This window comes from Lissotriton helveticus, chromosome 1_1 (assembly GCF_964261635.1).
Source record: "Lissotriton helveticus chromosome 1_1, aLisHel1.1, whole genome shotgun sequence".
Taxonomy (NCBI): Eukaryota; Metazoa; Chordata; class Amphibia; order Caudata; family Salamandridae; genus Lissotriton; species Lissotriton helveticus.
Genome location: NC_136057.1, coordinates 1061692875 through 1061707253, shown reverse-complemented (window position 1 = coordinate 1061707253; position 14379 = coordinate 1061692875).

Below are 14379 nucleotides of genomic sequence, written 5' to 3'. Positions count from 1 at the left end.
CTATTTTGATTCAATGTGTACATCCTTTTCAGGCTATTGTTCGTATGGAGCCTAAGACTGGGAAATTAAATCCTACAGATTTACAAAGAGGATTAAAGGGTAGAGTTGTATATTTGCCACTTGATTTGAAAAAAAATATAGAGACAATTGGTATTGAAAATGTAGAAGAGGAACCTCTTGTTATTCTAGTTAATGGTGTACCTACAAAGAGTAAGAAAATCTGGCAAGAATTAGTGGATGTTAGGAAAGTGAAGAAGGCAACGTTGTATTTAGTTAAAAATAATAAATACTATAAAAATGTGTATGTAGAACAAGAAGATGTAAGTGATGAAGAGAATAATGATTTGTCTATTGGACAAATTGAAAGAGTGGACATGTCCAGAAGTGAAGAAATTTATGAACATTACAGTGTTCATCCACTGCATTCCAAAGAAGCAATGGGGAATGCAATTGAGTTATTTCAGATGAAAAAAGCAGAAGGAAGTCCTATTAGTGTGTGGGAAAAAAGTTTGGAAGGTCGTTGTTTCCCACACTTATTCCCAACAGGTGAAGGTGCGCGATATGATGATCGATCGATGCAGATTCCTGCATCTGAGTACCGGACAACAAGGTTATATGCAGAAGATCCCAGATTTCGTCAATGTATTCCATATTTGTTTCATCTTCTCTTTGAGAGTGACTTATCTGGTCTTTCTTATGCAGTTAACCATGTCTTAAAAAGTGGAGTGCATCTGCATAATGTTTCAGCAAAGGATTTCATGGAAAAAGTGCAACAGAAAGATAGTGTTTTGGATTCTCATCTAATTAATTTAATGGCATGTAAGCGTGGTACTAATGAATATTGGTACCGTCGTCATGGAGATTTAAAATGCATGCTACGAAACTTGGGAGCAGCAACATGGTTTGTAACTCTTAGCTGTGCAGAGTACGCCTGGGAAGATTTACTTGAATATCTTCGAGAGGCGAATGTAAATATTGAAAATATAAACTACAAGACACCAGGAGAATTGTGTTCGTTGGATCCGGTCAATGTTTGCCGATATTTTAATCATCGATTTGAAGCAATGATGTCGTTTCTTACAAACAAGAAGAATCCACCGCTTGGTGAGGTTTTGGATTTCTTCTGGAGAAAAGAGTATCAAGCTAGAGGTGCTCCACATATTCATATGTTACTATGGATCAAGGATGCTCCCAAATTTGGCAAAGACTCTGATGAAACTGTACTGTCTTTTATTGAGGAATATGCCACTTGTGACATACCTAACAGTACAAGTGATAAAGACTTAAGAGCAAAAGTGTTACGGTTTCAACGACATCGTTGTGGAAAATATTGTCTGCGAAAATTCAAAACAAAGGATAAGTTCTATACAAAATGTTGTTTTGGATTTGCACGACCAGTGCTTTCAAAAGGAAGAGTGAATAATTTGATGTCATCTTTGCGACATAACATTACTAGAAGATCACCCAAAAATACTTATAATTTAAGAAGAGGAGAAGAGTCCAAATATATAAATGACTACAACCCTGTCATTTTGTCCATGTGGAATGCTAACATGGATATACAATATGTTGCGGACAACTCTATTGCTGTGGCTCGATATGTAACGTCTTACATCACAAAATCTGAAAAGACGGAACTGAAGGAGATGTGGGAAGATATTTCTCATGAAAAGAGCCTAAGCAAGAAATTGTATACATACAGTTTGAAGATGTTATCACATCGAGAAATTGGAGCATATGAATGCTGTGATCGATTATCATCAGCAAGTCTTTATGCGAAATCTAGAAGTATCCTGTGGGTGAGTTTAGGTCTAGCAGGAACACGAAACCGTGTTTTGAAAACTGTGCAAGAAATTGAATATTTAGCACAGAAAGAACCAAACAGTACAGACATTTTGAAAACAAATATGTTGGATACATACTATCCAAACAGAAGTACTCTGCTAGAAAATATTTGTCTGTATGAAATTCTTGAAAAATACAGTTTTAAAAGAAATGTTAGCGAGAATGTAGAAAAAGGTATGTATGCTGTAATTGGACAGGAAGGATGTCTGGTGAAACAAACAAAAGGACATTTGATTAATCACCGAAAACTGAGTTGCGAAAATCCAGACAAAAGAGAATTTTACTATTTAGCTCTTTTGCAACTCTTTAAACCATGGCGTACCGAAGAGGAACTAGTTGGAGAGTTTATAAGTTATGAAGATTCATTTAACGCATCTAAAAGTAGTATAGAATGTCCTGCTTTTAGTAATTATCTGAAAATGTTGAACGACGAAATAGAGCAAGAAGCAGCAATTGCAGCGGAGATTGCTAGAGAAAGTTCACAAGATACACAAAGTTCAGCATCGTTGAGTCAGGATCCACTGGGAGAACCAATTATCCGAAATGAAGCAGCCACTGCCATGGATGAGGTGGAAAGAGTAATGGAGCAAGCTCAAGAGGAAATAATAAACTTAGAAGAATTGGAGAAGGAATTTAATCTTGAGCAAAGACAAATATATGTGGAAGTGACAGAGCACATTGAGCATGGTTTTCGTCATGAGAACAAAGAATGCTCATGTATGTCATTTTAACCTATTCGACTATATGTAAGTGGACAAGCTGGTACAGGGAAAAGTTTTCTTATAAAAGGAATTACTGCATATCTACAGCAAAAAACTCAGTCACCATTGTCTTGTGTTGTGACAGCTCCAACTGGATTGGCAGCACATAATATTAAAGGTATTACTTTACATCGTTTATTGATGCTGCCAGTTGAACATGAAAACAAATTACAATATCACAAGCTATCTGGAGATGCTTGTTATGAAGTTTCAAGAGTACTGAAAGAAATGAAACTTCTTATTATTGATGAGGTAAGCATGGTATCCAATTTAATGCTTGCTTTTGTACATTTAAGAATGCAGCAGATACTTAAAACTGACTATGATGTTTTATTTGGAGGGAAACATGTCATAGTTTTTGGAGATCTACTGCAACTAACTCCTGTAAAAGGACAATCTGTATTTGAAACTGTGACACATGAAGACACCAGAAAGTGCCTTGGCAGTATTGGAAATGTAAATATATGGTCACATTTCAGATATACTGAACTGATTCAAAATATGCGTCAGGCAAAGGGTACTAAATGTGGAGAGATTCTTCAAGATATAAGGATTGGAAGACTAACTGAAGATGCAAAAGAAGCTCTACAAACTCGATTAATATGTAAGTTGTTTCCCAATGAAGAAAATGTACCTGAGAAACTATATAGTAAAGAGGTAAAAGATAAGTCAGTTATATGCTTGATGCCAACTCTAAGAGAATGCTCAGTTTTCAATGAGAAAATGTTGAAGTTGGAAAATCAAGAAATTAAGAAACTGGAAGCAAAAGATAAAATAGAGTATGAAGGAAGTACTATTGTTTTGTCTGATAAATTAAAGTTAAAATTGGATAGTCTACAGACATCTATATCTAAAACTGCTGGTTTAGAGAAGAATCTGTATGTATGTTTAAATTGTCGGATTATTTTACGGAGAAATTTACTTGTAGAAAGAGGTCTGGTGAATGGAGCAATGGGTAATGTTGTTAGTTTTGTAAATTACCCAAATAGAGATGAGATTGAATTTTTACGAATAAAATTTGATGACATTGAGGAAGTTCAATTAATCAGTCGCTGCTCAAGTCGTTTTCTACTTGTAAAAGACTTGTCTGTCCGTCGGAAACAATTTCCAATTTGTTTGGCATATGCAGTGACTATTCACAAATCGCAAGGTTTAAGTGTAGATTGTGCTTTGGTAAATATTGGAAATAGTGTATTCAAAGAGGGTATGGGATATGTTGCTTTATCACGAGTTAGAACTTTATCTGGGCTTTATCTAATTGATTTTGATGAGACAAAGATCAGTGCAGATTTAAAATGTGTACAGGAGTATAATAGGTTAAGAAGAGAATACGCTCCACATTTACCTCAATATCCTCTAATTAAAAAGAGTATAGTTGGTCAGAAAAGGAGAAATGAGAAACAATGTAGTGAAGTATTAGAGAAACGAAGAAAAAAAGATGAGACTGTGATTGATAAGAGTCAGAAAAACGTTAGTTCTACAGAGATTGTTGGATTTAAATTTGAAAATAGGTCTGGTGTCAACTGCTATGCAAATGTAGTGGTTAATGTGTTTTTTTTTCTAAAAAAGTTACAGGAACAGATTAGAGAAAATCAGGAGCAAACATTTTGTTGTTCTTTAAATTCTGTGTTTGAGAAATGTAATAGTGGTAATAGTGAAGTAGCAAGTGTTTCAGAAGTAAGGAATGTTTTAGACATTTGTGCAGAACTAAACCAATTTTCTCTGAATATTCAGCAAGATTGTAAGGAATTTTTTATGTATATGCTTACAGTTTTGGAAGAAGAAGGTGTAGGTATTGATAATCTATTTGGCCTTTCTTATAAATGGGAACATATTTGTGATAATTGCTCATTTACAAGTAGTACTGACATACACACAGAAAGATTTATATATTTAACATTACCAGATTCTAAAACAGTGTCCTTTAATAAACTAGTTAAAGATGCGTATCAGAACATGGTCTGTTCTCAATGTAATTCAGAAATGTTATCTACCTTATTTATCCATAGATATGGACAGTATGTTATTTTAATGCTTCAACGATGCAGAGCTGATGGAAGTAAATTGTCAACTTTAATTAAAAATGATGTGGCTTCTCAAATATCTATTTCTAGAAGAACATTTGTAACTGTAGCAATTATTTTTCATGAAGGGTTATCTATATCATCAGGACATTACATAGCTTATTTGAAGAGTCCAACTGGTTGGACGCTGTGCAATGATAGTCAATTAAGTTTTAAGAAACGTTTGCCTTCTGAGTTAAGAAATTCTTATCTGATATTTTTGCAACCAAAATTTCAGTGAAATTACTTGGTCGAGTAATACTGTAAAGATATGAAAATGTGTTCTTTAGAAATATGATGTGATTAAGGGTGTTCAAATATGGAAATGAGACTATTATGTGCCAAAGTGATTGCATCAGGTAAGGTTTCCTTAATGTTTCTGGTACAGGACAATGAGATATGGAAATGTAGACTTACCATAAATGTTTTTACAGTATACTTACTTGGAAGTTTGTGGAGAGGTACTAAAAAAAACGAATTAACTCATACCATTTGGCCTTGCGGAAATGTATGAGATATCTAAATGTGGAATACAGATAAATGTTTCTAGATCATACTTACTCGCGACTTTGTTGAAAGGTACTCAAAAAAATGAGGACTTATCTCATAGTATTTGGCCATGTGGAAAAAAATGAGATATGAAAATGTTGATTTGAGATGAATGTTTTAAGAACATAGTTGCACGGTTACTTGTGGAGCGATATTTAAAAGAAACTGGTTGGTATACTTTAGTTAGTTTATAATTGTGGAATATGTGGTGTGCTTACTCAAGAAATTGCGAATTGGAGAAAAACATTTAAGACATGTTTTTTTCTAGGTATTTATAGTATGTATAGAGATCTTTTATGGGTTTTTTAAATACAATCATTTTTATTGTGTTTTTTTTCCCCGCTGTTACATGATGATTACTATTGAAATCACTGTTTATAGTGAACATCAATTTATCTGAAGACAGCAAAAATAAACCAGTAAAGATGTTGTTGGAAATATTTTGTTATATTGGATTTAGAAGTATGTATTATAACAGATTTCTTTATTGTCTTCCACAGATATTACATTTTTAAGGTAAGAACAACTAATCATATCTGAAAGTTTCGTGTACCTATCTCTTACTCTAATTTTTTTTATCCTCTTCCTTTGATAATGGTGTTTAGATATGGTTATTTTCTTTAACATATGCTTTTACTTTTACATCTTTTTTGTTAGTATTCTATTCAGTCTTTCTTAGTCTTCAGTTTCTTACTTACGTTGCTTTACAGAGAGTCACTTTCATTGATCTATAATTGGCTTTGTTTCCTGAATCTTAATTTCTTTGTCTTACTGTACCTTACAATTTGTTCCCTTACTCTGCTTTCTTTATTTATTAACAATTTCCAATCTAAAATCTATAGTTTAGTTTTGTCACCCTACTTTATTCTTGTTTATATGTCTCTCTTATACTCCATGTCTGTTTGTATTTTATTCATCTTCTGTTACTCTACCTTTTTGACTCCTTTTCTCTTAGTGTTGGTTCTTTATTTCATCTATCTCTTTAAGATATTTAGGTAGTCTTAGTCTGTTTATTTCAGAGACTATTTGTTTTGTGTATTATTACTGATCATACTCTCATTTTGGCTGTCACTTTAGTTTCCTTTAGACTGTCATTGTTTGAGTGCTTTTATTTCTTTCAAAATATACTGTCTTGGTCTCTTTCTGTTCCTCAGTCTTCTTTTCTTTCAGTTTCTGTTTCAATCATTTCTACTTTGTTTTGATGAATAAAATAACACTATAATCATATTTTTACTTTTCTTTCACAGATACCATGTTTTTAAAATTTTCCAATATTTTCATTATTACTATTTCTTAGGTAAGTATAAATAATAAAAATACTTTTTACACCCTGTGTTATTTCTTTGAGTACCCTGGTCATATTACTGTTGTGTTTTATATAAACATTTCCATGGAGGATTGGCTGCACGGTTAGAAGGAGCGTCTAAAAAATTAATTTAAGAAATCAACAAGATTTCAGTCAGTCAGTTCACTAATGCGGATGTGTGAAAATATTGCAGGTAAATGGTATGTGTCACAGAACTTTTCAGCAAATTATCAAGGGAGTTTTATTCTACATTTTTGATTTTAAAAGGCAAGATAGTGGAGATGAAATTGTCTTATTAGTATGTAGCTGATGCTAACAGCAGTTAGTGAGAATTAATGGTTGATAATGTGTATTTTGGTATTTGCTTTGTTTGTCTGTGAAATTTAATATAATTGACATACAAAGTTAATATTGCAAGATGTAAGTGACTGGAAACAGTTGCTAACATTACTATCTGTTTTCACCCACTTTGGAACATATTTTTGCTATATTTGAAAATGATCAAAATCAAATAGTTGCCCCTGAGCAAAAAAAGTGGTCCATATTTAAGGGGTATGGTCCACATTCAAAGGGTGTCCCCTTTCATGAAACATGATTTGCATATACAAAGCATGAAAGTGGGAAGACACTGTTCTTCTATAAGACACAGGGCCAAGGTGCTAATGGGAACATGCTGAGCAACTAAAAAAAATAGTAAGGCCCCTTTCTGTCTCAAAATTATTTCAGCCGTTCAGCATAGGAGCACTGGAAAAGCAGAATAGCCGCTGCTATTACTAACCAACTTAGTCCTTCCCAAGCCTTAAGCTTAGGAGCACTTGAAGAGAGGTAAGGCCTTGCAATTAGGTAATTAATCAGTCCTACAGGCCTCGGGAAAATGTCCTAGCAGGGGAGCACAAAACACAGCCAGGTAAGCAGGGGGAGGTTGAGGTGAAGCCAATGCATGGGAAATGACATCCCAGTGTGTTCTGGCAGATTAAGTCTTTACCATTTACTGAAGTATTATCCTTGTACTTGTGTATGGTACTCTTTTGTTACTTGCACACTTCAGTTTTTGTTGGTATCACACTGTATGCTACCTTTTACTTTTGTTTTCTTTAGATACTTGCTGCATGGGCTGCATAGGCCCCAGGGGGGCTGAGGTGAAAATGGCTCAAAGGCCTGCGAAACACCTAGACCCCAGGGAGGTTGAATCATGGAAACAATCACCCCTCCCCAGCCCAGGCTTAGTTTGATTGCTTGGTAGGGCAGGGGTGTTCAGCCGCACAGAGAGGCTGCTTTTATTTTCGCTGTCTGTCTCCGTGTACTCTGTGGGTCGGCTTTTTTTTTCTCCCCGTTCCAAGTGCACTCTGTGTGGACTGTGGCAGGGGAGAAAAAAACGGCCCACAGAGGGCACTGAGGCACTGGTCTTTCGGGCCATGCCCGAATGTCCGTCTTGGTAATTTTGTCCTGACTTTCAGCACTGTTTTAAAAAAGGAAGGAGTGTTTTCAAAAGAGGTGTTGGATGTTATTCTGTACGCAGTTTAAAGCATCTAAACTACAAATATGCGTGTAGTATAGTGTGGTGCTCGACTGGAGGTTTGTTGCAAGTGTTACTGCATGTAGACATGTAGTTTAGCAAATACCTTAACACAAATAACAAGTAAACACTATTGCCTTTGAGATTAGGTCCTACTTCTTTTATGTACATAAGCAGTAACCATGGTATTGTTGGCTATCTTAATAAAAAGACTGCTGTTTAAAATGTATGAGATAATGAAAGAACGTTATTCAGATTTAATAATTTTATTTTACAAACTTTTTTAAACAAACTGTTTCACAATAAGCCTTGATGGTACTTTTATTTTTTTTTAATTAAAATAATGTCTTCTGTTTATTGAGGCAGAAAGCTCCTTTGAGAATTGCAATGCGTGGGACGGGTGCTCCTGCTGCAGTATAATTCAAGGTCGTTTCTGGATGGACTGTCAGCGTTATCACAAGGGAGGAGCGCGCAGCTTTCTGAGATGGATACAGTTACACATAACAGAGTAGTGACGTCTGTGCAATTTACAGACGGTTAGGCATCCTAGTGTGCGCCGTGCTTTTGGCACTTCATTGCGGCGGACTGGGGAGCCGCGACGCACAGTTTGGGAATCACTAGTGTTAGAATTAAACTTTGATAATTGTATCACGCCTAAGTGTTAAAGATCGCCGGTGGTCTTCGAAAAATTATTGGAAGTAAGCCAACATAGTGATCATTTTTGCTAGTTGTATACGGTAAGTAGATTTCTAAAGGCAAAAAACGGGACATAAAATGAAAATAGAAGAAGGACTATGATTTCACTTCTAGTGATGAGAGTGCATGTTAGCAGAGAATTAGAAAAGAGGCAGTCTTAACGTAATTTAAATACATATGTGATAGTACCCCTGTAACAGTCTGCGGCACTTAATATTGCCGCGTGAAAACAAGCGTTGCTTTTATGCACTAATGTATGCTTTGTAAAAACGAGAGGGGGTTGATTTAGTTTTATTTTCTACACCTCCACGTTAACGCTGCCAAACGCTTCATCACAGCTGCCCGTGGCACTCGTACGATAAACAAGTTTCTTTAAACAGTTTTTCTAATAGGAGCCGTGTACGAGATAGTATTTTCGCCTTTAACTAGGTTTTGCTTGTAGTTTAACATACCCCTACTATGTATGTCATTAACTGTCTGTGGGGCACATATGCAAAGTGCTTTTACCGCAGGCGGTGTTATCACGTTCTCATAAAGTTGTTGAAGAATATTTACAAAGATTCAAAAGACTTTGACGATGCCTTGAACGGCAGGAAGTTGCCGATATAGGCGCGAAAAAGGCGTCCATAATATGGTTTATAAATTGCAGTCGAACGTCATGTAAGATCTAAAAGCATATAACATACGTTTAAATTTGAATTTTGAAAAACATAGGGGCATATTATAATGGGCAGTCGATACATTTTCGCCGCTTTTATCGAAAGGAGATTGGCGATAAAGCGGCGATAATGGGTTTCATAATTTGCTCTATGGAAATCCTATCAAAGCCCATGTCAGATGCGAAAACATGTAATATGGGCTACGCTAGGAATTTCATACAGCATATTATCAAGTCCATTATCGCCGCTTTATCGGCAGTTTCCTGCCGATAGAATCGGCGATATTGTATCGTCCATCCTTGATAATATGGCTCATATTATGAAGGCGATTATCGGCGCTTTTTTTTACAGCGTTCTGCTGATAAAAGCGAAGTGAAATTATCACGTCTTCATAATATGTCCCAAGTATTGCCGCATTCTTTAATTATTGTTCTTAAAAAAATGCGGCAATAATTTAGCTTATGAATAGAGCTATTTTTGGTACAATGAGGTAGTTCTGAAAATAACTTTTTTTTTTTTTTTTTTTTTTAAAGTTTTTCAAACTTTAAAATTTGTGAAACAGGAACCAAATTTTTAAACTGTAATACTGGAACATTTGAAGTTGGGAAAAAATTAGATGCATTCGAACATTTTATGCTGATTAAATCTTCTTTCAATAAGAATGAGGCTTTGCTCCCCGTACACAATTAATCCTTTGCATTTGTTGCATTTTATATGCACTTTTTTAAGAAATGGTTTCAACTCCATCTGTTCAGTCGATGGAGATGGAGGTCGTCTGGTCGAAGAAGTACTGACCTGAGATGGTGGCAGTTCTGTGGCCTGAGCTCTTGTCGCTGCCTGTGCATATTGAACAGAGTGGACTTGGCTCATATGCCTCTTCATAGTATGAATTGAGAAAGAATATTTTTTGGTTGGATTTCCTCTGGAAAGTACGGAGCCACAAATTGTGCACGTTACCTTCGATGCATTACTTTTTTTTGACCTTCAGGAAAGGTAAAAAATTGGCAACCAAAAGATTCCTTTTTTTTTTTTTAAAGGAAGATAATTATTTCCTTCAGATTCCGATGAAGAATTGCCTGCGGCCGCCATTTCTTCAAAGTTTTCGGAAATATGAAAAAGGTTGTTGTCTCTTCACCGCCAAATAGATAGTGAGGGAAGCTGGTGGTTTCTGGATATTGCGGAATAGAAACTACTATGAACCAATAGGAAGTGTTCTTTTCAAGTCACATGATTTGACATGGGCGTATTAGGACGTATACGCGGTGACGGAATCCGGACACGTACGTGAATTAGAAGTAAAATGTGTAAAGGAAGAAAGGTATACATTCTCAAATATTACATACCTTCATATGGGGTCACAAGAACAATGCTGATAAAGTATCAAACTTATTTTATTGTTTCAAAACACCGGGGTGCGCGCACTCTGTCGCGCACCTCGGTACGTTTCTGAACATCTGACAAGTCTGTATACGGTGAAATTGAACGTAAGGTAAAGACTTTGTAAAGCTTTTGAGACTTGCTAGGAGTTCCTAAGCAATTCTGACAGTGATGAAAACTTTGTAATACTATGAAAGCATTTCTCGAAAATCTATATTAAAACTATAGAATACATTTAAAAAATATTTTAAATTTCGCAATTAATAAAAGCTAAGAAATATAATGAAAAAATGTAACTTATAAACATTTTATAGTTAAGGAGTAGCCTTTAAAAAACTTATGAAATTCACTGAAAAAACCATAGGTTTTACACACGTTATAGTTAGGAAGTAGCATTTAAAAAACCTATGAAATTCACTGAAAAAACCATAGGTTTTACACCAGTTATAGTTAGCTGGAAGTTTTACTCGCATAAAACCATTGAAATTCCCACGTTATAGTTAGTTGGACTCACTATAACTTGCGCGTGCAATGCACTGCTGATGATGTCACATATTACATCACTCATGACATGGTCAATGACATCACTCATGACATCACTGATGACAACATCCAGTGAATGTGTGTCTTTCTGAAAAATAAATATTAGTGAGTAATATTTAAATATTTAAATATATTTATTAGTGTTTCACTTTGTGTATAAGTGGCTGCATGGGTTGGTGAGTAGCTAAATGTGTATGTATATAGGTTATTAGATGTTTTTCTTAGTATCAGTATGAGTGTTTGTATGGTTTGGTAGGGGTATTACTTAGCATATAGATGCATGAATGATTGACTCTCTCTTTGTATGTGTTTTGAAGACAGCATATGTGCAGGACTGTATGGGTGGATGAGTGTGTATATGTGTGTGTTAGTGAGTGAATGACTGTCTCACTAGTGTCTTTAACAGTAACTACATATGTATTAATCTAGTATATGTGAATATTGATGTATATAAGTCAGTATATGTGAGAGTGGGGGATTTTAAGAGTTCCTGTTTACATTAGTTTGTGCTTGTATAAGAGATTGTTTAAGATAGTAAGTATGTCTAAGTTTCCTTAGAAGTAAAGTGGTAGTGTGTGTATAGCTGTATATGCAAATAAATGGATGTCCAATAGTTTATTTGCATGTGTGTGTATGTGTGTGAGTAACTTTTGGATGACTGTCGGTGTGTAACAGGATGTATAGGTGTATCACTACATATGATGAGTGAGTATATGTAGGAGTGACTATATAGAACTGTTGGTGAATTAGTGCATGTGTATTTAGATGGTGGAATTATTGAATTGGTTGTTGTAAGTGGTATGGGTATCTCCATTTTTTTCAATATTTTAGTTTCTATTTTTGAATATTTGTTTCAAGGGTTACATTACTTTGAAAGGAGCTCTGTCACTCTGTCACAAGGATGGTGTCATCAGTGATGTCATTTGAGATGTCATCAGTGATGTCATGAGTGATGTCACTGACCATGTCATGAGTGATGTAATATGTGACGTCATCAGCAGTGCATTGCACGCGCAAGTTATAGTGAGTCCAACTAACTATAACGTGGGAATTTCAATGGTTTTATGCGAGTAAAACTTCCAGCTAACTATAACTGGTGTAAAACCTATGGTTTTTTCAGTGAATTTCATAGGTTTTTTAAATGCTACTTCCTAACTATAACGTGTGTAAAACCTATGGTTTTTTTAGTGAATATATATATATATATACATATATATATATATATATATATATTTTGAAACCAAGTGCCCGAAAGCTTTGAGCAGGCACACAACATCACTCTGGCCGTTAGGCATTAAATTGCGGCTTGTGTCAATGCTCCGTTTTAAATTTCAAGTGCCGAAACGTTTCAAGGATTACTCCTTTTCTTCAGGGCTGCATTCACAAACAACACATCAAAGGCTCGTGATGTTTCCGGCATTATTTATTTCCCTTTTCCCGTAGTGGGCGTTTGTTTAGTACAATGTTCTTGGGATGCCTGATGGGACATTGAGTCCATAGTAAGAGCGTAAGTCTTTCCTTTAGTAAGGTCAATGTGTGTTCAATAATAAAAGCATTGTCAATACCTTAGTAGGTTACAGAGCTTTGCACAAGCCATTTTTTGCATAGAACGATGTGCAGGTCTGGCGTCGATTCGTGCAATACCTCAGCCTCTTCATTTCAAGATGGTGCTCCGCTCCACGGCAGGACAGCCGTGAAATTATTTTTTGAAACCAAGTGCCCGAAAGCTTTGAGCAGGCACACGACATCGCTCTGGCCGTTAGGCATTGAATTGCGGCTTGTGTCAATGCTCCGTTTTAAATTTCAAGTGCCGACGCGTTTCAAGGATTACTCCTTTTCTTCAGGGCTGCATTCACAAACAACACATCAAAGGCTCGTGATGTTTCCGGCATTATTTATTTCTCTTTTCCCGTAGTGGGCGTTTGTTTAGTACAATGTTCTTGGGATGCCTGATGGGACATTGAGTCCATAGTAAGAGCGTAAGTCTTTCCTTTAGTAAGGTCAATGTGTGTTCAATAATAAAAGCATTGTCAATACCTTAGTAGGTTACAGAGCTTTGCACAAGCCATTTTTTGCATAGAACGATGTGCAGGTCTGGCGTCGATTCGTGCAACACCTCAGCCTCTTCATTTCAAGATGGTGCTCCGCTCCACGGCAGGACAGCCGTGAAATTATTTTTTGAAACCAAGTGCCCGAAAGCTTTGAGCAGGCACACGACATCGCTCTGGCCGTTAGGCATTGAATTGCGGCTTGTGTCAATGCTCCGTTTTAAATTTCAAGTGCCGACGCGTTTCAAGGATTACTCCTTTTCTTCAGGGCTGCATTCACAAACAACACATCAAAGGCTCGTGATGTTTCTGGCATTATTTATTTCTCGTGTCCCGTAGTGGGCGTTTGTTTAGTACAATGTTCTTGGGATGCCTGATGGGGCATTGAGTCCATAGTAAGAGCGTAAGTCTTTCCTTTAGTAAGGTCAAAGTGTGTTCAATAATAAAAGCATTGTCAATACCTTAGTAGGTTACAGAGCTTTGCACAAGCCATTTTTTGCATAGAACGATGTGCAGGTCTGGCGTCGATTCGTGCAACACCTCAGCCTCTTCATTTCAAGATGGTGCTCCGCTCCACGGCAGGACAGCCGTGAAATTATTTTTTGAAACCAAGTGATTACTCCTTTAGTAAGGTCAATGTGTGTTCAATAATAAAAGCGTTTGTTTAGTACAATGTTCTTGCAAAAAATGGCTTGTGCAAAGCTCTGTAACCTACTAAGGTGCTTTTATTATTGAACACACATTGACCTTACTAAAGGAAAGACTTACACTCTTACTATGGACTCAATGTCCCATCAGGCATCCCAAGAACATTGTACTAAACAAACGCCCACTACGGGAAAAGAGAAATAAATAATGCCGGAAACATCACGAGCCTTTGATGTGTTGTTTGTGAATGCAGTCCTGAAGAAAAGGAGTAATCCTTGAAACGCGTCGGCACTTGAAATTTAAAACGGAGCATTGACACAAGCCGCAATTCAATGCCTAACGGCCAGAGCGATGTCGTGTGCCTGCTC